The sequence below is a fragment of the Tenrec ecaudatus genome, chromosome 15, assembly GCF_050624435.1.
Source record: "Tenrec ecaudatus isolate mTenEca1 chromosome 15, mTenEca1.hap1, whole genome shotgun sequence".
NCBI lineage: Eukaryota > Metazoa > Chordata > Mammalia > Afrosoricida > Tenrecidae > Tenrec > Tenrec ecaudatus.
In genome coordinates this window covers 102,002,474-102,014,490 of record NC_134544.1, presented here as the reverse complement: position 1 = coordinate 102,014,490, position 12,017 = coordinate 102,002,474, and the positions used below count along the sequence as shown (strand labels likewise).

Here is a 12,017-nt window from a genome sequence, read left to right as displayed (position 1 = left end):
TTTTCATGGCTTGGTAGACTGATTGTTATCCAGAGGCAATATTCTACAACTCATCTACAGATTCAACCTCATTCCTCTCAAGGTTTGCTTTTGCAGAAAATGACAAGCTGATTCTAAAATTTCTATGGACATGTGACAGTTTTAGTATAGCCAAAATAATCTGGAGAAACAATAAAATCTAGGTGGAGAATGCTCATTGCCTGATATGAAAACTTACTAAAAAGCTATAGTAATTATACTGTGTAGTAGTGACATAAAGATAACGTATTGATGGAATATAATTGAGAGTCTAAAAATTCAACCTCATACATACATAGCTAAATGATTCAAAAAGAGTGCAGAGAAGTTACTGTGATTTCAGCAAATGCTGTCGAAACAACTAGATACAGGAAAAAAGAATGGGTTTTGACTGCCACCTTGCACTTTATGCAAACACTAACTCAAAATAGATCTTAAGACCTAAATGTAAGAGCCAAATCCTAAAACCCTTAATAGAAAACATATATATAAATGTCTGTGACCCTGGATTAGGGAATGGTTTCTTAAGATATCTTGCATTTTAAGCAATTATGACATCTTAAACATAAGCAGCCCAAGTTCAACATAAGTTGAACTTCATCAAAATTAAAGTCCCTTATAATTGGAAAGACACAATCAAGAATTTGAAAAAGGCAACCTACATCAGTAACTATTCATGATACCTAATAATCTTGTATTCAGAATACATAAATGCTATAAGTCAACAACTAAAACTCCACAAATTAAAAATTAGTCAAGAAGTTAGTCAGTACTCTAAAGATATAAGTATGTTAAACATAAACTATATAACTCTATTATACATTTAGTCTGAAATTTCTGTAAATTGTTTGAAACTGAAAAATATTAAAACAAGTCTACAAGAGCTAAAATATATTTTATGGCTATCCAATCTGAATTTAGGTAACATTTAATGAAATGAACACTAATTACCTGGGGGAGGAGGGGCGATATTAAGAACATCATATGTGAAGGAAGCAAAAGGTCATTAAACACAGAAAAGCAAGAAAAAAATCAAAGTGGATATCAGAAGAGACATTGAAATTGCTCATTACTTAAAGTAGCTAAGGCAAATGGAAGAAATGATAGAGTTAATAAAGTTGAACTGATAATTTCAAAGGGCAGCTCAGGAAGACAAAGTATTAAAAATTCATCATTTTTTCACCTTATATGCTACCAAGTCCTGACAGCCACCTCCACCCCCATCTGCCCCAAACCAAAATGGCTCTGATATCTCCCATCAGCCTCCACTACAATCCCTGTGCACAGCCACATTCTTGAACTATACCCACAACCTCCCCACTGCTCTCCCTGCATCCACACCTGCACTCTTTCTCCAAGTATCTGCACCAGGCTCCACACCGAAGCCCCAGTGATATACCTAATATTGCTATGACCATGTCACTGCTCCACTCAACTCCCTCCAAAAGTTCCCCGCCTTCATCAGGAAGCTGGATATCAGTTCTGGGAGGCTGGTTAGCACCAGAACCCAGCTGACCTGTGCCCAGCTCCTTCTTCTTGTCCTTTCAAATGCCTGTGTCCCTGAGGCATCTGAAAGGGAGGACAGGCCCCAACAATTTTCCTGGACTTTCATCCTCAGCTGTAAGTGTCCCGTGTCATTTCCACTTGGTCCAGCATCATTAGGATGTGTTTGCATGTCTCTCTGAAGCAAGGATCGCATCAGCAGCCACTGATTGCCTGCCAGACCTGCACTGAATCACTTAACCCACAAACATCTGGCCCACTTTAGGGACGAAACACTAGGGGCTCAATGAGGCTCAAAGACTTTCCCAAGGAAATCAGCTAATGAATAGAAAAACTAGAATTTGATTTCAATTTGGATGGTAGGGCCTATCAGCCTACACAGACATGCTGGAGGGCTTTTGTGTCTACACAGGAGCTGGATCTAGAAAGGACAGTGTGAACCTTCACGGAATGAACAAGAGCAGGTCTCTGCACAGGAACCACCCTCCACACTCAGGCAGGGACTGGAACAGAACTTCCCCCGAGTGACATGTCAAAGGTTACTGGTGGTTAACAGGGTCAGTTGCAGAAAGTGGGGGGTGGAGGGTAGAGGTGATGGGAAAATGACAAGGATCATGGAATGTTAGCTTTCAAACAGATTTTTATAATAGCTGTTAATAAGGCTTAAACCTGTAAATAACTGAACAGGCAAAAGTTGTGAGATAGATACAAGGGGGCTTCAAAAAGTTTGTGGGAAACTTCCATTCTTAGCAGATTTGTTAGAGTCATCACTGGGGCTTTTTCTTGCTTCTGGTTCCTTTGTTGGTCTGCTTTTGCACCTGCATGACCAGGTCCAGGGCCTTCTTGAAAGCTGGAATGACATGGTCCACTGGGGTGAGTGGTGTCCCCCAGGTCCCATACTCACTCAAGCAACAGCTGTCAACACCTGTAGTTGTTCAGGAGCCAGCAGAACTCCGACCCACTCCCCTGCCCCGACACCCCACACCCCCTTGCAACCAGCCTCACCTTGCAGGTAATTGAGAAGCAGGTCTACAGCGGGTTCTGCTTTATTCTCAATGTTCCCCGGGTTGTAGTCTGGCTGCTTGGACATCTCGGGAGAGCTTATCAGGTTGGACCTTGCTGCAACACAGAGGGAAAAGACCCAGCCAGTTCAGTAACTGCCAGTCAACGTAGCAAGTTATTCCTGGGGTCCTGACTCAGGTAAGGAATGCAAATGCCTGCATAGATGCCCACATCCTGCCTCCTGATCCTCATCCAGGTCCCCAAGCTTTGCCTACATCACAAAGCTAAGAGTCGGCTTTATTTCTTGACCCTGTATGCTACCAAATCCTGCCTGCCACCCCCCTATATCATCTGCCCCCAACGCAAAATAGCTCCGATATTTCCCGTCAGCCCCCACCACAATCCCTATGTCACAGCCACACCTCCTTTCTGAACTATCCCAACCTCTTACCTGCTCTCCCTGCAGCCACACCTGCACCCTTTCTCCAAATACCTGCACCAGGCTCCACACTGAAGCCCCAGTGATATACATCATGCTGCCATGGTCATGTCACTGCTCTGCTCAACTCCCGCCAAAGGTTCCCTGTGCTCATCAAGAAGGAGGATGAGTTCTGGGAGGCTAGTTAGCACCAGGACCTGGCTGGCCTGTGTCCAGCTCTTTTTTCATGTCCTTTCAAATGCCTGTGTCCCTGAGGCACTTGAAAGGGAGGACAGGCCCCAGCAATGTTCCTGGACTTTCATCCTCAGCTGTAAGTGTCCCGTGGCCTCCTTTCCACGTGGTCCAGCATCATTAGGATGTGTGTGCATGTCTCTGCAGCACGGATCATATCAGCAGCCACTGACGGCATGCCAGACCTGCACTGAGTCGCTTAACCCACAAATATCTGGCCCGCTTCAGAGACGAACCACTAGAGGCTCAAATACTTTCCCAAGGAAATCAGCTAATGAATAGAAGCACTAGAATTTGATCTCAATTCTGACGGTAGGGCCTATCAGCCTACACAGACATGCTGGTGGGCTTTTGCCTCTGCACAGGAGCTGGGATCTAGAAAGTACAGTGTGAACCTTCACGGAATGAACAAGAGCTGTTCTCTGCAAATGAATCACCCTCCAAACTCAGGCAAGGACTTGAACAGAACTTCCCCCTGGCCAGGGGACTGTAGGAAGTCCCATGTGGCTTGGGGATGAGCTTTCCTAGAAGAGCTAGATTGGGTGGAGAATTAAGACTACAGTAGAGATCAGGTGTCCCGGTGTCTGGTGGGTTACATGCTGTACTTCTAACCACAAAGCCATCAGCTGGAAACTACTGGCTGGAAAAAGAGGCTTCCTACTCCTGTGTAGAGTTACAGTCTGGGAAACCCCCACAGGCAGTTCTACCCTATCCATAGGGTCGCTGGGTCAGAATAGCTGCCAGTGAGTTTTCATGGGAGCGCTGCCTCTTGTCATGCCAGCATGTGTTCAAGGAGTGGTGTGGAGCACCAGGCCAGCCCCTCAGTCCCTCACTAGCAGAGCCACACCCCACCTGGATGGTCTCCTTGAGCAACTCTACAGCCTCCTTCAACTCCCGGATCTAGCTCATGGCTTCGGTAAAGCTGGAAATTTTCCTAAAAGCGCTTACTCAAAACCAAAACCAAACCAAAAGTACCCTACAAACCAAGCAACACACTCGGAATTTTCATTAGAGCAGGGATAAAATGACTCCAGGTGGGAATACACAGTTAAAATGGAGTCGGCATAAATCTAAACATCGGACAAGCTACTTCTTCAGAGGCAGCAGAAACAGAAATATCCCTTTGGGCAATAGGCAGGAGCAGCTCCCACACTCCCCCACACTAACAGATTTGCAGAAATAATGGATCCAGTTCAATTGCCTGGATGTCTTTTACTGGCTACTTTCTCTGCATGAAAAACAATTACTGGTGGCAATTTCCTCCTGTCCCTCTTAAAGAAACCTTTCCTCCAGCTGTCTGTCCTCCACTAAGAAGCTTTCCTCCAGCTTTTTTCTGTTAAACACAAACAGGGTTTTTTAAAAATTAAATAACCTGCAAAATTTTTTAAGAGTGTATGTGGGAACGGGGGGTCTTCCGTACTTGAAGGGTCTTGCCCTTCTTTGGAGACTTATATGCCTTCCCAAAGAAAGACTGGCCCTCTTTTTGGTTGAGTTCCTGCTCACCGAACCCCATCTTTGTACAGCTGGGCCGGTCTCTTTCTCCTTTTACTTGCCACCTGCCATACGGTTGACTGGTAGCCACCAACCTGGGTCACCTCCCTTGAGGTCCCAGTCCTGGACTTACCCCACAACCTGGGAATGCCAATCACACCTCAATGCGCGGTGGGTGCGCTGGATTATCACTTCAACACCCTCATGGCTGAGCGCGCTCCCCGCTGCCGCCCTACAAGCTGTCAAGAATGAGCTAGGGCGTTTCTGGACTACCGGGTGCACCCCTCCCCCTCCCCTTCCCCGCTCCCAGAGAAGGCACCGCCCAGGGGAGCAGACTGGGCAAACCTCCGGAGGAAGCCCTAACGTTTTGTGCTCCAGCTGCAGCCACTCGCTTCCTGAACAGCAGTCACTTCGTGGTGAGAGAAGCCACAGACCCGGGGCTCACCTGTGAGCGGAAGACGTTCTAGGAGTTTCAGGGAGGAGCCACCGCTGTGTGAAAGGAAACCATGGAGCGGGGGAGACACGCAAAGTTCCCGCAATGAATCCGGAACCCCGACGCCCAAAGCCCCAGTCTGGGATCCTACTTTCTCCAACAGGAATTCTCCCTAGGAACCCCAACCAATCCCAAAACTGGGGGATGGAAGCAGCCCCTGGGACACCCTCCCACATCTCACCACGCGAGGGGCGCTGACGGAGCGGGGGAGGGGGAAGCAGGGCGCTTGCACGCAGCCAGGCTGCTGTGTGCACCAGGGTCACCCCAAACTGGTCACCGCGCGTCCCCTCACCTGGGCGCGCAGACTACACAGTGCTCAGGTTGCAGGCGCTTCTCTGGCACCACACACCAGGCAGAGCAAGTAGGACCCACGGTATGACACTCACTTCCGGCTAGGACACCGCCACTTCCGGCCCGTCTCAGCGTGACCCGGAAAGGGAGGAGAGTAGTCATGGGTGTGATCCGGAAACACATAAGTGAAAAAACAGGCAGGCGTTAAGGCTTCATTAAGCTGCATAGACATTCAGGAAAATAAGAATCTTACTTGATATGGCAGAGATTAATATGACATCATTCCCACCAACATTATTTGAAAGTTTGTTCTTCATTACACTGACCATACAGGAAGGGATTGCGATGAATTGGAAATAATAAAATGTGGAGGTCTTAGTGGGGAAAAAACCCGCAAACACCCAGATTCTTATCCTGACAAACGTTTAGATTATTATCAGATGTATGATCAAAGTCACATACCTCATAGACAGAACTGACTGAGCTAAAGGCACCAACTTCCCTATGTGACACTGAATATCCACATGGTACAAGGTGTGCTCAGGGCCACATAAAAGAATAAGCAATATACTTCTACCATCGCAACACAATTTTAATGTTACACAAAACAAACTGAATATTTTCTTTTTTTCTTTTTAAACATTTTATTAGGGACTCATACAACTCTTATCACAATCCATACATCAATTTTGTAAAGCACATCTGTACATTCTTTGCCCTCATCATTTTCAAAGCATTTGCTCTCCACTTAAGCCCTATGCATCAGGTCTTCTTTTTTTTCCCCCTCCCTCTCCACTCCCCCTTCCCTCATGAACCCTCAATAATTTATAAATTATTATTTTGTCATACCTTGCCCTGTCCGTCATCTCCCTTCACCCCTTTTCTGTTGTCCAAACTGAATATTTTTTTCATCTCTTAAGATACTGAAGTACACTCTAACTTCCATGTGGTGCTTATGCATGTCTGAGACTGAGAAAATAAACTACTACATCATCGGTCTAGTTTTGGACTATTGTTTATAAGGACAGTACCTGCTATGGTAAAGATGAAACAGTACGTTCTATAAAATGGAAAAACACAAAAGCCTAAGGAGCTTTTACTCTGCTCTCTATGGTTCTATGAGTCCAGAATTCATATGACAGGTCTGACTTTATTGTCCTTTTGAATATATGTTCTTATTCATATACGTAAAACCTTAGTGTGTTTGTGTATTTGAAAACTGGAGGTAAATACAATAGTAACATCACATTAAAACTGGTGCTTGGTAAAGTAGAGGGGCAGCAAACAAGAAGAAAACGTTTTAGATTGACAAAGGCAAACAACGGGCTCAAATATACGAACAATTATGAAGATGGTATAGTACAGGCCAGTGTTTCTTCCTGTGGTACACAGGGTCACTATGATTTAGAACTCACTTAATGACACCAAACAATAACAACTTCCATTGTACACTGGCTCTAAGTACAATAAGTACTAAAATGTTAGAATATTTCTTTTAAAAATAAGCATTAACTTAATAATCATTCAGAACAGTTGTTGAAAACATATAATCATGGTTTTAAAATATATAACTGCAAGATTAATCAAGAGTTAAGGACAATATTGAACAACTGTAGATCTGCATGAGAAAATTTTTTTTATTTTACAACTGCAGAGAATGTGGGGTAAAAGCATTTAAAAATACACTCTACAACGGGATATATTATACTGGTGTTTTAACAACACAGTAACAAATTTGATGATTTCATGACTCTAATTAATTGAGGAGAATGATTACATCATATACCCTAACAGTTTATGTGCAGGTTTGTGGAAATGGGATTGATTGAGTTAGAGAGACCCTATCCCTGCCTTTGAGTTCATATTTCACCTTGACTGAGTGGGATTATTACCAGGGATGCAAGGATGTTTCAACATTAGAAAAAATATTAATGTAACCGACTACATAAACAGGGAAAAGAATAAGAACCCTTTGATCATGTTAATAGATGTAGAAAAGATATATGACAATATCCAACACCCATTCCTGATAAAAACACTCAATAATATGGAAACAGAAGGGAGAGACCTCAACACAACAAATGTATTAAAGGAAACACTGTTGGTGAAGGACAATTAGATGATTGGAACTTGCTGGAAATAAGACACTGTTATGCACGCAGAAAGTTTTCATCAAAAGAGTAATACAAAACCCACAGACTGGGGGGAATACATCTTTAGCAATGAGGAGATCGATACAGAGGTGGAGGGGGACAAGGAGGAGCAGAAGACAACTGTGGCATTTTCAGGAATCTCTAATCTAGATGCTCACCTGAGCATGCACCTGGGAAAAGGAGGCTGGAGTCTGGGTGGTCTAGCATAGGGAGCAGAGCCTGAAATCAGTGTCTGAGGATGAAGTTTTGTAAAGGGTCTTTCCGTTGTGGCTCTTGAGTCTACAAGGCTTAGGCCTCTTTGACTTGCGTGATTGGAGGAGTTCATGAGGAAGTCATATGGTGCCAGGAGATGCATGGTCAAGTGGAGCAGATGGCATCAGGTGCTATCAGGTATGTCTCTGTAATCCATGCAATGGGAGTGTCTCTTGGGGATATTCCCAGTTGGGATGCCTGCTCTCCACCCACCACTTTCTGTCAGCTTGTCTTTCTGCCATGGCTTGTGTGTTGTTGTGTTTCAAATGCAGGCAGGGTCACCCAAAATGAACAGGTTTCAGCAGAGCTTCCAGACTATGCAACTAAGAATGAATCAGTTGCCACTCCAGGTGCTGAAGCTCACCTCTCGGCCCCTCCCTCCCCATCTCTTCCAGGTCACACCCCTTAGGGCAGACTCCACCCCACCCCCTACCTAGGTGATGCAATTTCCTGTTGAACCTACTTCCTCTGACTGAGAAGGTTCAGAGTGAGCTTCCCACAAGCGTAGGTGAGTCTCTATGTTTCCATGTGGATTCCATGAATGGAGGCCCCTGCAGGGTGACGTCCCCAGCTGTGTCTTGGTTCCTGAGGACATTACAATTCCCGCACCCTGTCGGCCCCTGTTCCAGGACGCCATGATCCCCTGGGACATTTCCATTTAAATCCTTTCTGAGCTGGGTACAGGCCTCAGAGCATTCACGCATGGGAATACTCTGCCTCCTTTATCCTGCCCAGAACCCCTCATGCACCCTCACCTCTCAAGCCAGAAAGGCCCGATTGGGTGTAGTTTCTTGTCTGGTGTCCGTTCCCTCCATGTCAGGTGTCAGGCATGAGAGCAAGGGACCCCAGAGTGGCCTTTACCGAAAGGAGCGGCCAGCCTTGCAGTTATCAGGCCACCCCATGATGACTGTGGTCTGTATTAGAGTTTAACTTCCCAGCACCTTGCTTTGCAAAAGGGTGCCATAGCAGTCACAGCCCCAAACCCCGCACAGTTTAAGTCCTCACATCGAGTAAACCTCCACTGAGTGTGTAGGCAGAGGACTTTTGAGAGTGGATTACCTTCAACTCTCCAGGCAGCCCAGGGAGGGGCAGTGTCTCTTGGATGTTTGCCTGCATGTGTGTCCTTGATGGAGGTCACCAAATGGTTTAGGGGCTCTCCTAGACAGGAGCCAAGTCCAATCAGCCTTTCCCTGACTGCATCGGTCAGGAGGCCCTGGACCCATCTTGTAAGCCCGCTATCTAAGGATGGAAGTGTCTGTCATTGTGATGTATTCATTGATCACCAATCACGCTTTTGTGGCAGTTTCCTTTGCCCTGCCCCACCCCTACAACCTCTTTAATTCACATCTCAATTGTGAACCTGGGAAGCCATTTCAACCTCTTGTTGGTCGCTTCCCTCTTCCAGATACATGATTTGTTTGTGTCTTTACTTTGTCTTTGTCTCTTAACATTTAAAAAATATTCTCTTTAAACTATATTTAAAATGGGGTCTCCTTTTTCATCTAAAACAGATCTTGACTGCGTGTGCTTCCTTAGTCATTTCTGCCCATCGGAAACTAGCTTGTGCTCTGTTTCAGACTGCAAAAAGGACTCCAATCTCAAATAAAATTTAAAGAGAACATTTATTAATAATCAGAAATAATTCGGTGGAGGATTTAATCTATGGGGATGTTAGGTAGCTTAGCCTAGGGAATTGGGAAGTCCATTACGCATGCCCAGGAGAGCCAGCAAAGACAAAAGCTGGATTTACCCGCTGGTGGGCTTGGATGGGCGTTACACCTGGATCAGCCCACCTGGGCCGGGTGATTGCAATTCAGCCAATGGGATCGACTTGGGGTCGTTCACCACACCTCCCCCGGGAACCCTTGGAAAGGCAGGGACCAGAAGGGAGAGGGTCTCTTGGGCGCCTGGTCTCTTGGTCTTGTCTTGTTTGGGTGGTCTGGTGGTCTTTTGGGAGGAGAGAGATCCTTGCGTGTCCCGGAGCAGTCTCTGCCAGGCCGCATGGTCAAAGGAATCCTATGGGTGCCGCGTAAACCTGATGCTTCTTTGAACTTTCATTAAATTCACTTGGATCACAAGCCCGGCTTTGGCATGAAATCTTTCTCGCGTGGAGCTAAGGACCGAGGCTGAGATTTAGGCCGGAGAGAGAAACCTAACAGGGATGCCCTTCAAATGGACGTTAGGCATGCACTGCCATCCACAGCCCTTTACTAACTGGGGTGCTAAGACTTTAATCTCTACTAGAGCTCCTGGGTTTTGTCTCTGCTGATGCTGCACCTTTCCACTTGGAGTGTGAAGAGCACCTCAGCTCAGACATTGGTTGTGTTAATGGCTCACCTCTTTATCACTGCGCTCTTCTACCCGTGCCACCACCCCCTTATCTTCCCTGGTGACTCGTAGATCATTGCTGACCCAGATTTAATGTCCACTCTTTTTATTAACAGGGAATTTTGGTTTCCTTTATCATCCTTTGATTTGCAGAATCCAGAAAATATTTTGTTTTCAGGTCATTTTGTGTATCAATCTGGAGAAAGAATAGCTTTTCTTCAACTGTAAAGAGTTTACGTTTTGAAAATTCAGAGGGCAGTCAGAAGTGACTCGATGACAGTGAGTTTTGGTTTTGTGCATTAATATTATCTTTTAGTGACACATGCCTTCAAAGTAAGCACTTTTTTGGTTGTTTTGAGTTCTTTTCACAGTTACATAGTATTTAAAGCGTTCATTTATCAGTTATCCTAGTGGGTACAGACAATGTTTCATAGAACCAAATTCTAATTATATAAATTGATTTAATCCTTTTGATGTATTTATTTCATTTGTTAACTGTTTCTTCTTCAATTTATTTGATTTGACTGTGTAAGAATTGTGTCCTACTAAGGTTAACTCCTAATTTTAAAAATATTGGGTCACAATTATTCCTAATACAAGGTAACATTCAGATATATAATTCTTATATATAGTAAGATATCATCTTATTGAAAATAAAGTTACCATTTTCTATCTCCCACGGCATGGAAATACTTAATTGTTCTAACCCTTTATCCAAGTACTCTTGTTAAAAGGCTTGTTTTATTCGCTGCTTTATTGTTCTCAGGTGCACTCTGGTGCACTGTTTGTGATGCCATAGGACCTTAAACTTTTCCTTGTGGTTTCTAGGCTATAATTAATATGTAACCAGATTGCCACATCATGGGATACAACTGCTTACATTTCGTGGAGTTGCCATACATTTACTGTAGCAGTAGGACTTATTCACTAAGTAATTTAGATAGGTCAAATTCTCAGTAGGCTTACATGTTTTTCACTATGGGCATGGTGATTCTTAATGAAAATTATTTTGCGTTTCTGATGTAGTCATATTTTCAACATAAAACCAATGTTTGTCCATAGACATGAATATGCTTTCATCATGTTTGTTTTCCCTTTGGTTAGGTTCCATGTCATGTTAATTCCATCTCATGGCAACTTCATGTGTTACAGAGCAGAACAGCTCATAGCATTTCTGGAGTATCATTTGTGGAAATAGATCTCCAGTCCTGTCTTCCACATAATGCAGGCTGAATTTAATCCATCAACCCTTAGTGGAACAGTCTAGTTCAAGCGGTGTGTGCCACCTACAAACCTTCCTTGTCTTTAACCCCAAAAAGCAAACTCACTGCCACAATGTCAATTGTCACTCATAGTGTTCCTATGTAGGTATCTGAGATTCAAAATCTATACAGGAACAACCAGCCTCGTTTTTCTTATACAGATCTGCTGGTGTAGTTGAACTGCCAGCTTTGAGAGTAGGAAATGAAACCAGGATTCTCCCCCACCCCTAGAAATTAACCCAGCCAAACAGATGCCATCAAACCCACACCAACTCCTGCAGACTCCATGTGTGTCATTGCACAGGGATGTTGCAGAGGGGTTTCAGTGACTGGTTTCTCAAAGGCTTTCTTCCCGGAGACTCTGAGTAGACAGAAACTTTGAATCTCTCCATGAACATCTATCCATGGTAACCATTATAATGCTCAGGGACATCAAAAACTAAGCCAGGCACACATGCGTGCATGTGCACACATGCCAGAACCTATGGGACCTGGCATTCTTTCAAAGAAGGAAAACTCTAAACTATAAAATGAGGGTGAATTTTTAACTATAA

At 44.5% G+C, this 12,017-nt stretch overlaps 1 long non-coding RNA gene across 1 annotated transcript; it reads right to left on the bottom strand.

Moving 5' to 3' along the window:
- Positions 1-2,143: 2,143 nt before the first annotated feature.
- On the bottom strand, positions 2,144-5,587 carry LOC142427408 (uncharacterized). Its single transcript, XR_012780047.1, has 3 exons — positions 5,470-5,587; positions 2,527-2,640; positions 2,144-2,371 (listed from the first exon to the last, which is right to left on the bottom strand). It is a non-coding gene; the product is annotated as an uncharacterized LOC142427408 (long non-coding RNA).
- Between the last annotated feature and the right edge of the window lie 6,430 nt (positions 5,588-12,017).